At 46.0% G+C, this 14,041-nt stretch overlaps 1 protein-coding gene across 4 annotated transcripts in view; it reads left to right on the plus strand.

The window, feature by feature from the left end:
* The window catches only part of slco2b1 (solute carrier organic anion transporter family, member 2B1), a 205,535-nt gene that overhangs the window by 83,936 nt on the left and 107,558 nt on the right, over positions 1-14,041 (plus strand). The window lies entirely within an intron of this gene.

Raw genomic sequence — 14,041 nt, forward strand, 5'->3', positions numbered from 1 at the left:
ATACTAGCTCCTACTTTAAAGTGTTCCAGACAATTGAAGTGGAATACTAAACAGAAAACATGGACGACCGCCGTGCTAAGCTGATACTCGCTTTGTTTTTTTCAGCCGTGGCCCACTGGTTAGCACTCTGGACTTGTAACCGGAGGGTTGCCGGTTCGAGCCCCGACCAGTGGGCCGCTGCTGAAGTGCCCTTGAGCAAGGCACCTAACCCCTCACTGCTCCCCGAGCGCCGCCATTGTAGCAGGCAGCTCACTGCGCCGGGATTAGTGTGTGCTTCACCTCACTGTGTGTTCACTGTGTGCTGTTTGTGTTTCACTAATTCACCGATTGGGTTAAATGCAGAGACCAAATTTCCCTCACGGGATCAAAAAAGTATATATACTTATACTTTTTGTCTGTTCTGGAGCCGTATATGTAAAAGCGCTGCATTTTGCTAAGATAACTGGGTATACTTTGACTTCATGCAAACAGATAATAACGACATACTGTAATTTCATGCCATAATATGAAAAACAAGTTGTGTTAAAATGGCAGTGTCTAAAACAACCCTACACGCAGAGAAGTAAAGTTTATAGCCTATTCCTTGAAGTTTTACTTCTCACAAAGTGTGACTCCACGGGCGCCGCCATTATCCTCCGACTTATTTTGGTGAGGTTGGAGTAGGTTGAGCTCGCCGGTAGGAGGCATTCGACAGGCATTCCAGTGCACTTTTCTTAGTTGGAGGTAGGATAAGTCCCACGTCCCATTGGTTTGGATGGGCTCTGGAACGCACCATTATACCTTATAGCTTAAGAAAGCTAATAGCTTTCTAGGATCTAGACCTAGTTTGTTAAAAGTCATGGTTTTGTCATAACTCCCTCTGTGCATTTTTGCATTTAGAATAGATGAAACTGGAACAACAGTGCATTAGATAGGCTATAATTTAAATGGACATTTTAACCCTATTTTCCTCTTTCCATCTCGTGAACTTTAGCCTACTAGGCTACAGTATGGCGCATTATCGTTCATCTTTTGGCTATTTCGCAAAAGCCTCTTGTTCTGATATTTATTCATTTCATATTCTTACAACATAAACACCAATAAATAGGCTACAATATAACGACGAGTTATTTGCGGTTTACATCAGAATTGTCCACAGTGTTATGGATCTATTTGTCTGCAACGCAACATAGGCTACAACAACATCTATCTTTAGAAATACAGGAGCAGCTTACTATATGCTGAAGAGTGATGACTGTGTAGCATGCCAAAATATCCTCAAATTCTCGGATGTACAGTACATTAAAATTGATCTTTTCGGTAGGCTAGTCATTTCCAACTTCCCAAGCTGATGGTGCTCAAAATGCAACACAACCGTGTTCAAAGCAGGATGAGGATAACCTGAAGTTGTGTGTGTGTACAAAACTGAGCTAGAATTTAACAGCTTTGAACATATTTACATTGTTTCATGTGTGTAATTGAGATTGCAGAATTGTGGGAAAACTGAGGAGTCAGTGCATCACCAAACCCTATAATAGTAGTGGGCCAAACCTAGTAGGCACTAGATATCTATCCAACCACTTAGATATGGCACTGCAGAATGGTTATAAAAAAGTTTGTGAACCTGTGGCCTAAAACATCAACGTTTTGGGCAATATTGGTGGTTGCATGTTATATCTGAAGTGAATTGGGTCGCGGTAGTCTGTCATTTTTAAAAAGTTGGTCCCCAGAAAAAAAAGTTTGGGAAACACTGCTGTAAGCTACAGAATGATACTAAACATCACCTTGTTGACGTCGTACAGTACAGACTAGGCTAAATCAGAGCCTACTTTTTTTATCAAGCTGGGGTCCGAGATGATGGCCTTTGGCGAACAGTTTAGGCCTACTCAAAATGAGTAAAACCAAATTTGGCGAAATCTCTCACTTTTTTCTCTTTCCACTTTGCGCAGTAATTTCATTAGTTCCAATCGGAGGAAAGAAAGACATATGCAGTTTTCTTGTTTAATTAATTAGGTAGTCTTATTATCTGCTAGGCTAATGCAAAACCATTTTCTGATATTTTGTATAGATTGGCTATATGAAGATATCGATATCGGCATAAACAGGGCGCCCAATTCGTGAGACACACACCTTGCACGCCACACCTTGTATTGCTGTTGTACCTAAATTAAAAACTGTTTCAGATGGGAGCCACCAACCCCAGTGCTGGAGCCTACCATTCCCCCTCATATGAGTCTGACTTCTACGCTTTAGAAGACGTGCTAAAAGCACCGCCACTCCCCTCCCCCAGCTTATTTCCATGACAGTAGCCAGCAGGGACAGGCCAAGAGCAGCTTCACACGTCAGATCAGCTTGTGGGCCATTAGCAATAGTTTATATATACAGTTTAGGCCTACTCAAAATGAGTATATATATAAAGGACCTATACAGTATATATCACTTGCCATAGACATTCTCACTTGGCGTTGACACGCAGGCAAAATTCCCAACACTTATTCAGTGCCCATAATTTGCATCGAACAGTACAGGGGTAAATTGAGTCAAAAAACACTTAAAGTGTCGTGAATATTTTCCTTTCCATATTAAAAATCCCAGGGGACACGAATCAATCAGAAGGATATGGTATACAATATAAAAGTACTTTTATTATAAATATTCATTAAAAATTAAAACGAATAGCAATTGGAATAGAAAAATTGGAAAAGAAATACATGCCCCCCCCCCCCCCCCCCAACTTGAACTCAAGCAGGATCTTCCGACAAAAATGTTTTTTTCACTCTTGCATGGTATTCAAATGTGTTGTTGGAAACCAGCAGCCGAGTGGATTTCCATTTGTTGGAAACTAGTGCAGTGCCCGTTCAAACATGCTATGCATCCTGTAGCCCAATTACATGCCTGCAGGTAGGCCTGCTTTGAAAATAGAATAGGGAAAAACATAATTCCAGGTAAGCATTCAATAATGAATAGGCCTACAGATAATATAATAATAATAATAAATGTGAAGTGAGCAGAATTTAAGCATGGCTACATGTGACATTTTTTACAAATCAAAATTACATAATCCTAACAGCTGTTTTGAGTCAAGGCTATATATGCTTAGCCTATTGAATAACTTAATGATAGAGAAAACAAACCATTTTGTGGAATGATGCATCATATGAAATTTGCAACGGTGTGACTCAAAAACAGTCTCTGGTGGCCTATAAGTGACATCCCACTCGTTGCTTGTCGCTGGTTATGCTTTGCATGTGTGGTATTCTGAGATGTTCTTTAATTCGGGACCATCATCGCTCGTTTCAATTTAGGACCTTGCAGTTGGAACTGTCGTTTGCTTATTCAAAGTCTAAAGACAGTCCAAAGTAGCATGGGCTATTCCTATAGCATCACACTCTGTCTGCCACTCGTTGCTTGTCGCTGGTTATGCTTTGCATGTGTGGCATTCTGATACGTTCTTTAATTCGGGACCATTGTCGCTCGTTTCAATTTAAGACCTTGCAGTTGGAAATGTCGTTTGCTTATTCAAAGTTTAAAGACAGTCCAAAGTAGCCTGGGCTATTCGAGTTGTCCGTTTATTGCACATCATTTTTTACGTCATTTTGAAGAGCCACCGCATACCTGTGTGTCTTGGCGTGTTGTTGCAAAATCCGCGGAGTTCACTTTATTGTTGAGGTCAGACATGTTATTAAGTTTTTACCCGTGTAACCTACACTGATCCAGCTCTGCCAAACCCCTGCTTCTATCCTCACTGCTAGCTTACAGTACAGTGGTGTGTGTGAGGGGGAGTGGCTAGCGGCGAAAGCCAATGTGCTTCTTTTACCGATATATTTAACGATATCTTTTGCATTTCTTATTCAAACAACGTCAAATTTGGCACTGCACTTACTCATGCCCATAGCAAGACACCTGCCAAGTTTGAAATCAGTGTGACAAACGGGCAGTGAGATATGCGTGCCACAGACACACAGACAGACACAGGGTCGGACTGGGAACAAAATTCGGCCCTGGCAATTTTCTCCTGGACCGGCCCACTACTGGGCCGACGACCCCCCCCCACCAATACCGATTCCCCCCATAAATAACAAACACACAGTATCATGCTGTAGCAACACTTCATAAACTGAACCCAAACATTTAGATTTGGACCTATAGGTATAGCTATAGGGATTTTGTTTTGGTTGCTAATCACACCATTTTAAAGTGATTTGAGAGGGACAGGATTCCGCGATAGGCTACTAAAGACAGGCTCATCCTCTGTCTGTCTCACTTCATGTTACCCCATGCATTAAACCACATGTCACTGCTTGACTAAATGAAAAATATAGGCTACTGAACATGCATGGAGATCGTCATAGTTGACAGAAATTACGATTTGTGCCAACATGTTGTAGAAACACAACCACAGCCTTTAGGCCTATTTGGTGCAAATCTTCTCCTTTACTTTGGTTAGTCAGCGATTCACATTAACTGTAGGCTATCACCAAAAGTGTATACTAAATGTTTTTGCCGAAGTTTGTGTGCCGTCATCACATTTTGCAAAATTAGGCTACCTTCGTTACTAACCTACCAGTTGATACTTTTTACGTGCATCGACGCTACTATATGGGAAATACTTTGAAGTTCCTTTTGAGTCCAAACATGAATAGGTTTTCTTTAACCTGTGCTACACTTTTCCACCAAGTTGTGCAAAAATTGTAGGCTACCCGGAGTTTTTTTTATGTTGACAGACAAACCGTACTACAGTAGCCTACATGGTGCAGTAAATGGAAGCTCTTAGCGTGCAACTAACGTCTATAAAAACAATATATTTATGGAATAAAACTAGACACCTCTGATTGCTGTTTACGGTTAAACTGCGATGATGTGAACACCAGCCAGCGGAGGGCACTTATATAGCCTAGGCTACCATGCATGGACCCGTAGGCTATATTTCCCCACAAACCAAGCGGCTGCTTGGACAAATCCACTTGAGGGGTGGGGCAGGGGGGCGCGATCGTAACACACACTGAACCGGTCATGAAGAGGCCACAATTATTGACCTGTCACCCCCCAATCCAAATGCAACTGCATTTATAGGCTAGGCCTAGGTCTACATAACAGGCCGCAAATAGGCTAAATAACTTTAAAAAAAAAACTGTTGTACAAATTACCAGTCCGAGCCTGGACAGACAGACAGACAGACAGACACACAGACGCTTCTTGCTTTATAGATAGATTAGCATGCTCGTCCTACCACCTTGTCTTCGTTGGTTGGCATAAGCTGCAATGAAATCAGTTTTGTTTACTGTGGATTGACAGTTCCACAAGCCCATTAAGAAGGAGTCTCCAGTGTGTGAGGACTGTTTTTAGTGACCGAGGTTAGCCAGATTTCTGCACCTTTTGCAATTATGATGTTTTCTTCATGGACTGGAGGTAACAGAGATACCTGTGCTTGGTAAACTTGCTCGTTTTGACCAGCCCTCTGAGGTTGCAGTGCTTAGTTTTTCAATGGTGGTGTAAATTATGCACCTGAATGTCTGATGCCCACAAATGACCAAAACTCACAGCTGTTATTGTTTACATGCCCTCAGCTGTTTACAAATGTTAAATGGCAATCTGAATGAATTGAAAAGGATTCAGATTGCCAAGTAGTGTAATGCTTACATGTTCACTCTCCCAACACACCAAGGACCAGGGGCATCATGTAAAATGTTGCGTAGGCTACGTCATCTTTCACGGTCACGGTCGGGTGTGAGTAGAGTAGGGGTGTCACGATCTCGATTTTATATCGAAATCGATTGAAATTACATCTCAGTCTCGAACTTCGAACTCAAAAGTAGAATCAATGATGCAGCCACAGTGTCACCTACAGTATGTATGCCTAGACGCACAAACGCACATGCACGTGCTGAACTGCGACGTCAACACTCCTCATTCTAATTTTAGGCTGCAGCCAGTTAAAATATACACATCAACCTACCAAAATCTACTCTGAAATCACTGGAGTGGAAGTATTTTGTTGTTCATTCACGTCAATTACCACTAACTACAGTGGGCAGTGCTTCGACTTGGCCAGCTTCACTTGCGGTCCGCGAGTGGGATCACGCGGTATCACGCGACTTTAATTTGTATTTTTCCAGTGAGACGCTGCAACAACCCAAACAACCGGTAGATGGCTCAAGTGAGCAGGGTATCTCGTAAAAAGAAATGGAGCCTGGAAAACCCTACACAGACTTCACTACAGACTTTAGCATACTGGTTTAGAAATAATTTAATAGCCAGAAATATGCCTGCCCTGCCCTAATAAAGAAATATTTGGTTAACTGCGAGTAAATCCCGTTTGCAGCCGTAGAAGAAACGCAGGACAAATTAAACATTCTGGTTTTCTCCGAGTGCAACGATGATAGACAGACATCATTTGGACAAAATATAGAGCATATTAACCTCCGTTGCTCAGCCAATTTCTGTGAAATAAGCAAATGTATTTGTTCAACTTTATGAAGCAGAATTACGCATAGGCTACTTGGAACATAATACATTTGACAAAGGACAGATGTATGTTGCTAGTGACAAAATATTAACTTTCAGTGTTTTACGATGTCTTTTTGTCATGGGGAAGTGTTTTTCCCCATGCATTTATTCTAGGTTACTGTCAGTGACTGCCGTGAGAGAAGCGGGTTCTGTGTTTTGTTCATGTCAGTGACTGACGCGAGAGAAGCGGGGTCTGTGTTGTGTTGCGTTGCGTTAATTTATTTTCATTGGGCATGCCGTGCCGTGCACAGCTCTTCAGTTCTGACAAAGCCAAAATTACTCCTTTTGAAACAATGAGTGCAGGAAGCTCGTTTGTATGGTTATATTGCTTGACGGGGGGGATCCCAAGCAGCTTTCAGCCATAAGGCTACTTTGAGAACATTTCAATTCACCCAACACCAATATTCAAAATGTTGAAAACGATTTCGGCATAGCCTACACTGCAAAAAATGAAATCTAACCAAGTGTTAATAATCTTCTATTAAGTTCAAATAATCTATTTGGTATTGTTTTTAGTATGAAAAGACTTACCTAGTGCTCTCCCGTAAGATCATTTTGACTTAATTTAAGAAGACCTTGACTTATTTTAAGGTGTCTTATCAAGACAAATTTACTCAATGCACTGGCAGACAAATTTGCTTGTTTTTAGGACAAATTTGCTTAACGCACTGGCAGACAAATTTGCTTGTTTTCAGGATGAGATTTCTTAAAATAAGTCAAACTTCTTAAATTAAGTCAAATGATTTCATGAGAAAGGGCTAAGTAAGTCTCTTTATACTGAAAACAATACCAACTAGTTTTTTTTATCTTGATATAAGATTAATAACACTTGGTTAGATTGTGTTAGATAAGCAGTTTTTGCAGTGTATAAAGCAGTTTAATTAAATGGAATGTTAGTTGTAAACAAACAAGCTACTTGGTGAGGCTTGGCCTCACAGATGCACTCATGCCAGTGTTTTACGATGTCTTTGTCATGGGGAAGTGTTTTTCCCCATGCATTTATTCTAGGTTACTGTCAGTGACTGACGCGAGAGAAGCGGGGTGTTGTGTTGCGTTGCGTTAATTTATTTTCATTGGGCATACTGTGCCGTGCCGTCCACAGCTCTTCAGTTCTGACAATGCCAAAATTACTCCTTTTGAAACAATGAGTGCAGGAAGCTCGTTTGTATGTTATATTGCTTGACGGAGGGGATCCCAAGCAGCTTTCAGCCATCTACTTTGACATATAATATATAATAATATTCAAAATGTTGAAAACTATTTCGGCATAGCATATAAAGCAGTTTAATTAAATGGAATGTTAGTTGTAAACAAACGAGCTACTTGGTGAGGCTTGGCCTCACAGATGCGCTCGTGCCTTAGATGGCAGGAAAAATCTTCACGATAGGCCTATTAACTAACCACCCGATTCACGTTTGCTGGGGGGAAGGGGGGCCATCAGACATTTGTGCCCAGTTAATCCGGCCCTGCCCCCAACAAATCACACCTTCCCACCTCTGGCGGCTTAAAAGAAGTCAAGAGGACTCCTTACTCACAGACCTATTCACAAACCTGCGGCATTTTGCCGTGTTTTGAAATCATATGCCGCTACAGGAGCTTCCAATCGCGAGGAAGCAATTTTGCATTGTAGGCATAACTAACATGCAATAACGCCGCCAACAACAACCAAAACTAGGCTAATCATTGTCAACATGTAAATTAAATGTAACATTATTGTGAATCAAATTAAAATGTTCTCTTTTGCAAACGTAGGCATAGTAACAGAATAATTGAATAACGTTACAAAGATACTACATCAATCCGTATGTTTCATTAGGCTACTAGGCTATTTGTTTTGCCTTACTCTTTATTCATTTAGGCTAGGCCTTTTTATTCAGTTATTAATCATCTTCCGTCCTTCGCACTACTTGTGTAGCGCACGCATTCTCCGACCTGTCACCTGTCACTCATCATCGGAAGAGAGGTGTTTGGAATTCCCGTGTTACAATCGTCAGCCAATCAAGGTGGTCACTTCAGTCAAGCTCGTGCATGAGTAATGACGTCATCCATAGCCACGAAGACTCACTCCTAGTTTAGGAGTTGTCTGAAAGGCTTTGTGAATAACTTTTAAGAGAAAACTCTAAGCTAAAATCTTTAAGTCTGATTTAGGAGTAGCCTACTCCTAGTAGTAAGATAAAAGCCTTTGTGAATAGCCTACGGCCCCAGTTATTCATCATCTTCCGTCCTTGTGTAGCGCACGCATTCTGAGACCGGTCACCTGTCACTCATCATCGTAAGGGAGGTGTTTGGAATCATGCCCGCGTTAACAATCAGCCAATCAAGGTGGTCACGCTTGCCCATTTACCCAAATTAATGGTCGAATATTACTGATGATCATTGTTATTTAAGAACATGCAGTGTGCATAGGATACCAAACACATCTTGCTCGTAAAAAAGCATCATAACGCACAGTCTGGCGGGTCTGTTATTTACTGTAGGCTGCGCAAACCACAGGCCTTTATTTTGGGCAAGCCTGCATTCATTCATTCATTCATTCATTCATTCATTAATTCATTCATTCAACCTTTATTTATTCTCAGAGGGTCATTGAGGGAAGCCCTCATTTTCAATGAAGCCGAGATTACAAAAGCGAAGCAAAGCGCTCCACAAACAAGACAACATTCGATGCCTTCTGTTGAAAAATTTTAATTTAAAGCCTGCGCTAACAGGCCTACCACAGCTGTGGATAGTGTGGAATGTTCAAGTAATAACACAATCCAATGTGTGTCTCAATTGTCCCCCGCTGACCACCTCACACATTTCTCTAGATTTTACAACAAACTTACATGACACAATGCCATAAAATATGCCAGTTTTAGGACACAGAATAATGTTTGTAATGATACCAGGTAGGCCTACGTTTAACAGTAACAAGTGTAATGAGCTATTCATTGTCGAAGGTGCATGGTGAAGTGAAATTCTTACTTTGGAAAACAAACATTTGCCGATATCATCGCCGATCACCAGAATATTGCAACAGATTCTGTGTTCTGGAGTGCAGGTAATTTGTTAAGGTTCTCAAACTTTTATTTCATTCCCCACTTTGATCAAGGGGCATGACTGATGATAGTGGAGATAACGTGTTATCCCGAGGCTTTTGCAAGTCAGCATCTTCGACGGTAGTCTATTAAAAATATAAGTTTTCAATGTCCCAAACAGAGAGCCATACTTTATTGTTTTTAACGATCTCTATGCTACTCACAAAAATGTAGGCATGGGGACATGATGATGTCAGACACCAAACAGGACGAGGACCACAATTGCGTCACGTTCAAAAGTTTATTTAAGGGTTGGGGGTTTCAGGGGTTCCGGGGGGGGTACAGGAGTTCCAAGAGTCTGCGTGTGTGTGTTCCCCCAGTAGCCGAACAGCGAAGGCAGGAGCTGGATGATCCGGGAAGTCCTGGGGGAAACACACACACAACAGCAATTGAAACGAAGCAGCAGTACAGTCAAGGACTAGGCGGTATTCGTAGAAGAGGGACGGAAGGCAGGTCAAGATTACCGGGGCTGGAGAACACAGAAGTAGTCGAGCGGGTCCGGGATCACAGGCAAAGAGTCAGAGGCGTTTTCAATAAACAGGCAGGTAACTGGTGCTGGTTGCAGACGATCTGACAAGTGTGGACTGAAAAGCAAGGCTTTATATAGAGGGCATGATGAGTGGTGAATGCAGTGCAGCTGGTAGGTAACGAGGGTGAGGCAGAGCAGAGCAGGAACAGGTGGAGGTCATCAGACTTCAATCAGCACGTGTTACCAGGCAGAGAGAGAGCTCATGACAGAACCCCCCCCCTAAGGGACGGCCCCAGAAGTCCCCAAGAGTGACACCACGTCGGGAGGGCGGAGGGGAGCCGGTGGAGGGCTAGAATTCCTCCGAGCGGTCCGAGTGAACATCCTCATCCTCGGAGGGAGCTGGAGGGTCGTGGACAGAAGACGGGACAGGTACCGAGACAGGGTCAGGGTCAGGCACATGACAGGAAGCCGGGCGGGCAGGACGGTTAGGGACCCCTCTGGGGCGGCCCCTACGGATTGCAGGTTGATCAGGATGCAGACGGTGGAAGTCGGCGATTAGTGTCCGGTCCACAATCCGACTGGCTGGCACCCAGGTTCTCTCCTCAGGTCCATAGCCCTCCCAGTCGACGAGATACTGGAGGCCCCTACCTCGCCGTCTGGACCGAAGCAGGCGTCGAACGGTGTACACCAGCCCACCGTCAACGAGGCGAGGAGGAGGAGGAGGAAGCGGCACGGGGACCAGCGGGCTTTCATGTGTCGGCTTGACTTTCGAAACATGGAAAGTAGGGTGCACCCTCATGGAGGTTGGCAACTGGAGCCGGACTGCGGTTGGGCTGATGACCCTCTGGATAGGGAACGGGCCGAGGAATCGAGGTGCCAGTTTACGCGATTCCACCCGCAGTGGGAGATCCTTGGCTGACAGCCACACCTTCTGGCCAACACGGTAGGCGGGTGCCGGCGATCTTCGGCGGTTAGCCCCAGTGGCATAGCTGACAGCTGACTTGAGTAGCGTGGCACGAGCTTGTGACCAGGTACGACGGCAACGGCGGGCATAGGCGAGGGCAGACGGGCAGGACACATCTCCTTCCTGGCTGGGGAACAGGGGGGGCTGGTAGCCATACACACACTGGAAAGGTGACATACCAGTGGCAGAGCAGGTGAGGGAGTTGTGAGCATACTCTATCCACATCAGTTGTTGTGCCCAAGCCTGGGGTTTGCGAGAAACCATGCACCGCAGCGCCTTCTCCAGCTCCTGGTTTGCCCGCTCGGATTGACCATTGGACTGGGGGTGGAACCCAGAGGTGAGACTCACTGTGGCCCCTAGAAGACGGCAGAACTCCTTCCAGAATGTAGAGGTAAATTGCGGGCCTCGGTCAGAGACAACATCCCTGGGCAGCCCGTGTAGACGGAAGACATGATCAAGAACAGCCTGGGCAGTCTCTCTGGCAGATGGCAGTTTAGGGAGGGGAATGAAGTGTGCCATCTTGCTAAACCGGTCAACCACAGTGAGAATGACAGTCATCCCACCTGATGGTGGGAGGCCAGTTACAAAGTCCAAGGAGACGTGGGACCAGGGTCGTGTGGGCACAGGCAAGGGCTGGAGTAAACCAGCGGGGGGCCGAGTGGAGGACTTGTTCTGATTGCAGGTGGGGCAGGCACGGACGAATTCTCGGACATCCCTTCTCAAAGACGACCACCAAAAGCGCTGGGCAAGGAGATGGCAGGTGCGGGCGGAGCCCGGGTGGCAGGCAAGGCGGGAGTTGTGTCCCCACTGTATGACCCGGGACCTCAAATTATCTGGGACGAAGAGACGACCGTCTGGGCATGCACTGGGACTGGGATGGTCACGGAGGGCCTCTTGAATTTCCTCCTCGATATCCCAGGTCAGGGCAGCTACGACGCAGGGATCGGGCAGAATTGATGCAGGTTCCTGGGAAGGGGCATCATCCTTATGAAACTGACGGGAGAGAGCGTCCGGCTTGGTGTTCCGAGAACCTGGGCGGTATGACAGGGTGAAGTTGAATCTGGTGAAAAACAAGGCCCAGCGGGACTGTCTGGGGTTAAGACGTTTGGCATTGCGGATGTATTCGAGGTTTTTGTGATCGGTCCAGACCAGGAACGGAACTGTGGACCCCTCCAGCCAGTGACGCCACTCCTCCAGGGCAAGCTTGACAGCCAACAGCTCACGGTTTCCAACATCATAATTGCGCTCTGCAGGTGAAAGCCGGCGAGAGAAAAATGCACAGGGGTGCAACTTGTTGTCCTCCTCTGCCCGTTGAGAGAGTATGGCCCCGACTCCCACGTCTGAGGCATCCACCTCGACAACGAACTGCCGGTCTGAATCCGGCATCTGGAGGATGGGGGCAGTGGTGAACCGGGCCTTGAGGGTATGAAAGGCTGTGTTGGCCTCTGGGGTCCAGGAAAAGGGGTGTTTGATGCTGGTCAGAGCTGTGAGGGGAGCGGCGACGGAGCTGTAGTTCCGGATGAATTTCCGGTAGAAATTGGCAAAACCGAGGAATTGCTGCAGCTTCTTCCTATTCCCCGGAACTGGCCAGGAGGTAACTGCCGAGACCTTTGCGGGGTCCATCTGGATATTGCCTTCAGCGACGATGTATCCCAGGAATGACACAGTCTGAGCATGGAACTCGCATTTCTCCGCCTTGACATAGAGAGAGTTCTCCAGGAGCCGTCGAAGAACCAGCTGGACATGACGGGTGTGTTCGGACAGAGTTCTGGAGAAAATTAAGATGTCGTCCAGGTACACGAAGACGAATTTATTCAGCATGTCCCGCAGCACATCATTCACCAGCGCCTGGAATACCGCTGGGGCGTTGGTGAGGCCAAATGGCATTACCAGGTACTCATAATGGCCGGTGTGGGTGTTGAATGCTGTCTTCCACTCGTCACCCTCCCTTACTCGCACTAGGTGGTAAGCATTTCTAAGGTCCAGTTTGGTGAAAATAGTGGATCCCTGGAGCAATTCAAAAGCAGAGGTGAGTAAAGGCAGAGGGTACCGGTTCTTCACTGTGACATCATTCAGACCTCGATAATCAATGCAGGGGCGAAGAGAACCATCTTTCTTTCCCACAAAGAAGAACCCGGCACCAGCAGGAGAGGAAGACGGGCGGATGAGTCCAGCTGCCAGGGAGTCCCTGATGTAATCCTCCATAGTTTTTCTTTCAGGAGGGGATAGTGAGTAGAGGTGACCTTTGGGTGGAGCAGTCCCAGGGAGGAGATCAATGGCACAGTCGTACGGACGGTGTGGGGGCAGAGATGTGGCTTTGGTCTTGTTGAACACCTCTCGGAGGCCATGGTAACATTCAGGGACATTAGAAATGTCGTGGGCAATGCTGGGGGGTACTGAGCCGGGGGGCAGCGAGGCAGCACGCAAACAGGTCAGGTGGCAGGCATTTCCCCACTCTTTCACAGTTCCGGAGGCCCAATCGAGGTGAGGATTGTGGAGACGGAGCCAAGGGTAGCCCAGGATTAGGGGTTGGCCTGGAGAGCTGAGCAGGTGGAAGCGGATGGTCTCTCGGTGGTTTCCTGACACCATCATTGAGATGGGGGCTGTGATGCTGGTAACTGTGCCAATTGCGTGACCGTCCAGGGCCCGGGCTGGAACAGGAGTGGACAAGCGATGGCTTTCCAAGCCCAGCTGACGAGCAAGTCCTGTGTCAATAATGTTTGCTTCTGCGCCAGAGTCCACCAGGGCTGCCAGGGTGTGGGTGGAATCAGACAGGTGAAGACAGACTTGGATGAGGGGTTTACGGCTGATGGAGGGCTGAATGTTCATTGAGCTCATCCGGATTCCTCCTACATCTGGTGAGCTCCGGCTTTTGCTGGACAGGTGGCGACTCGATGACCATCACCACCACAGTACAGGCACAAGTTGGAGGTGATGCGTCGCTGGCGCTCTGCAGGGGTTAGGGAGGTGCGGCCGATCTCCATCGGTTCAGACTGGTCCGGCTGGCTAGATGGTGTGGCAGGTGCGGACAGAAGGGCAGTTGGG

This window comes from Alosa sapidissima, chromosome 21, assembly GCF_018492685.1.
Source record: "Alosa sapidissima isolate fAloSap1 chromosome 21, fAloSap1.pri, whole genome shotgun sequence".
Lineage (NCBI taxonomy): Eukaryota > Metazoa > Chordata > Actinopteri > Clupeiformes > Clupeidae > Alosa > Alosa sapidissima.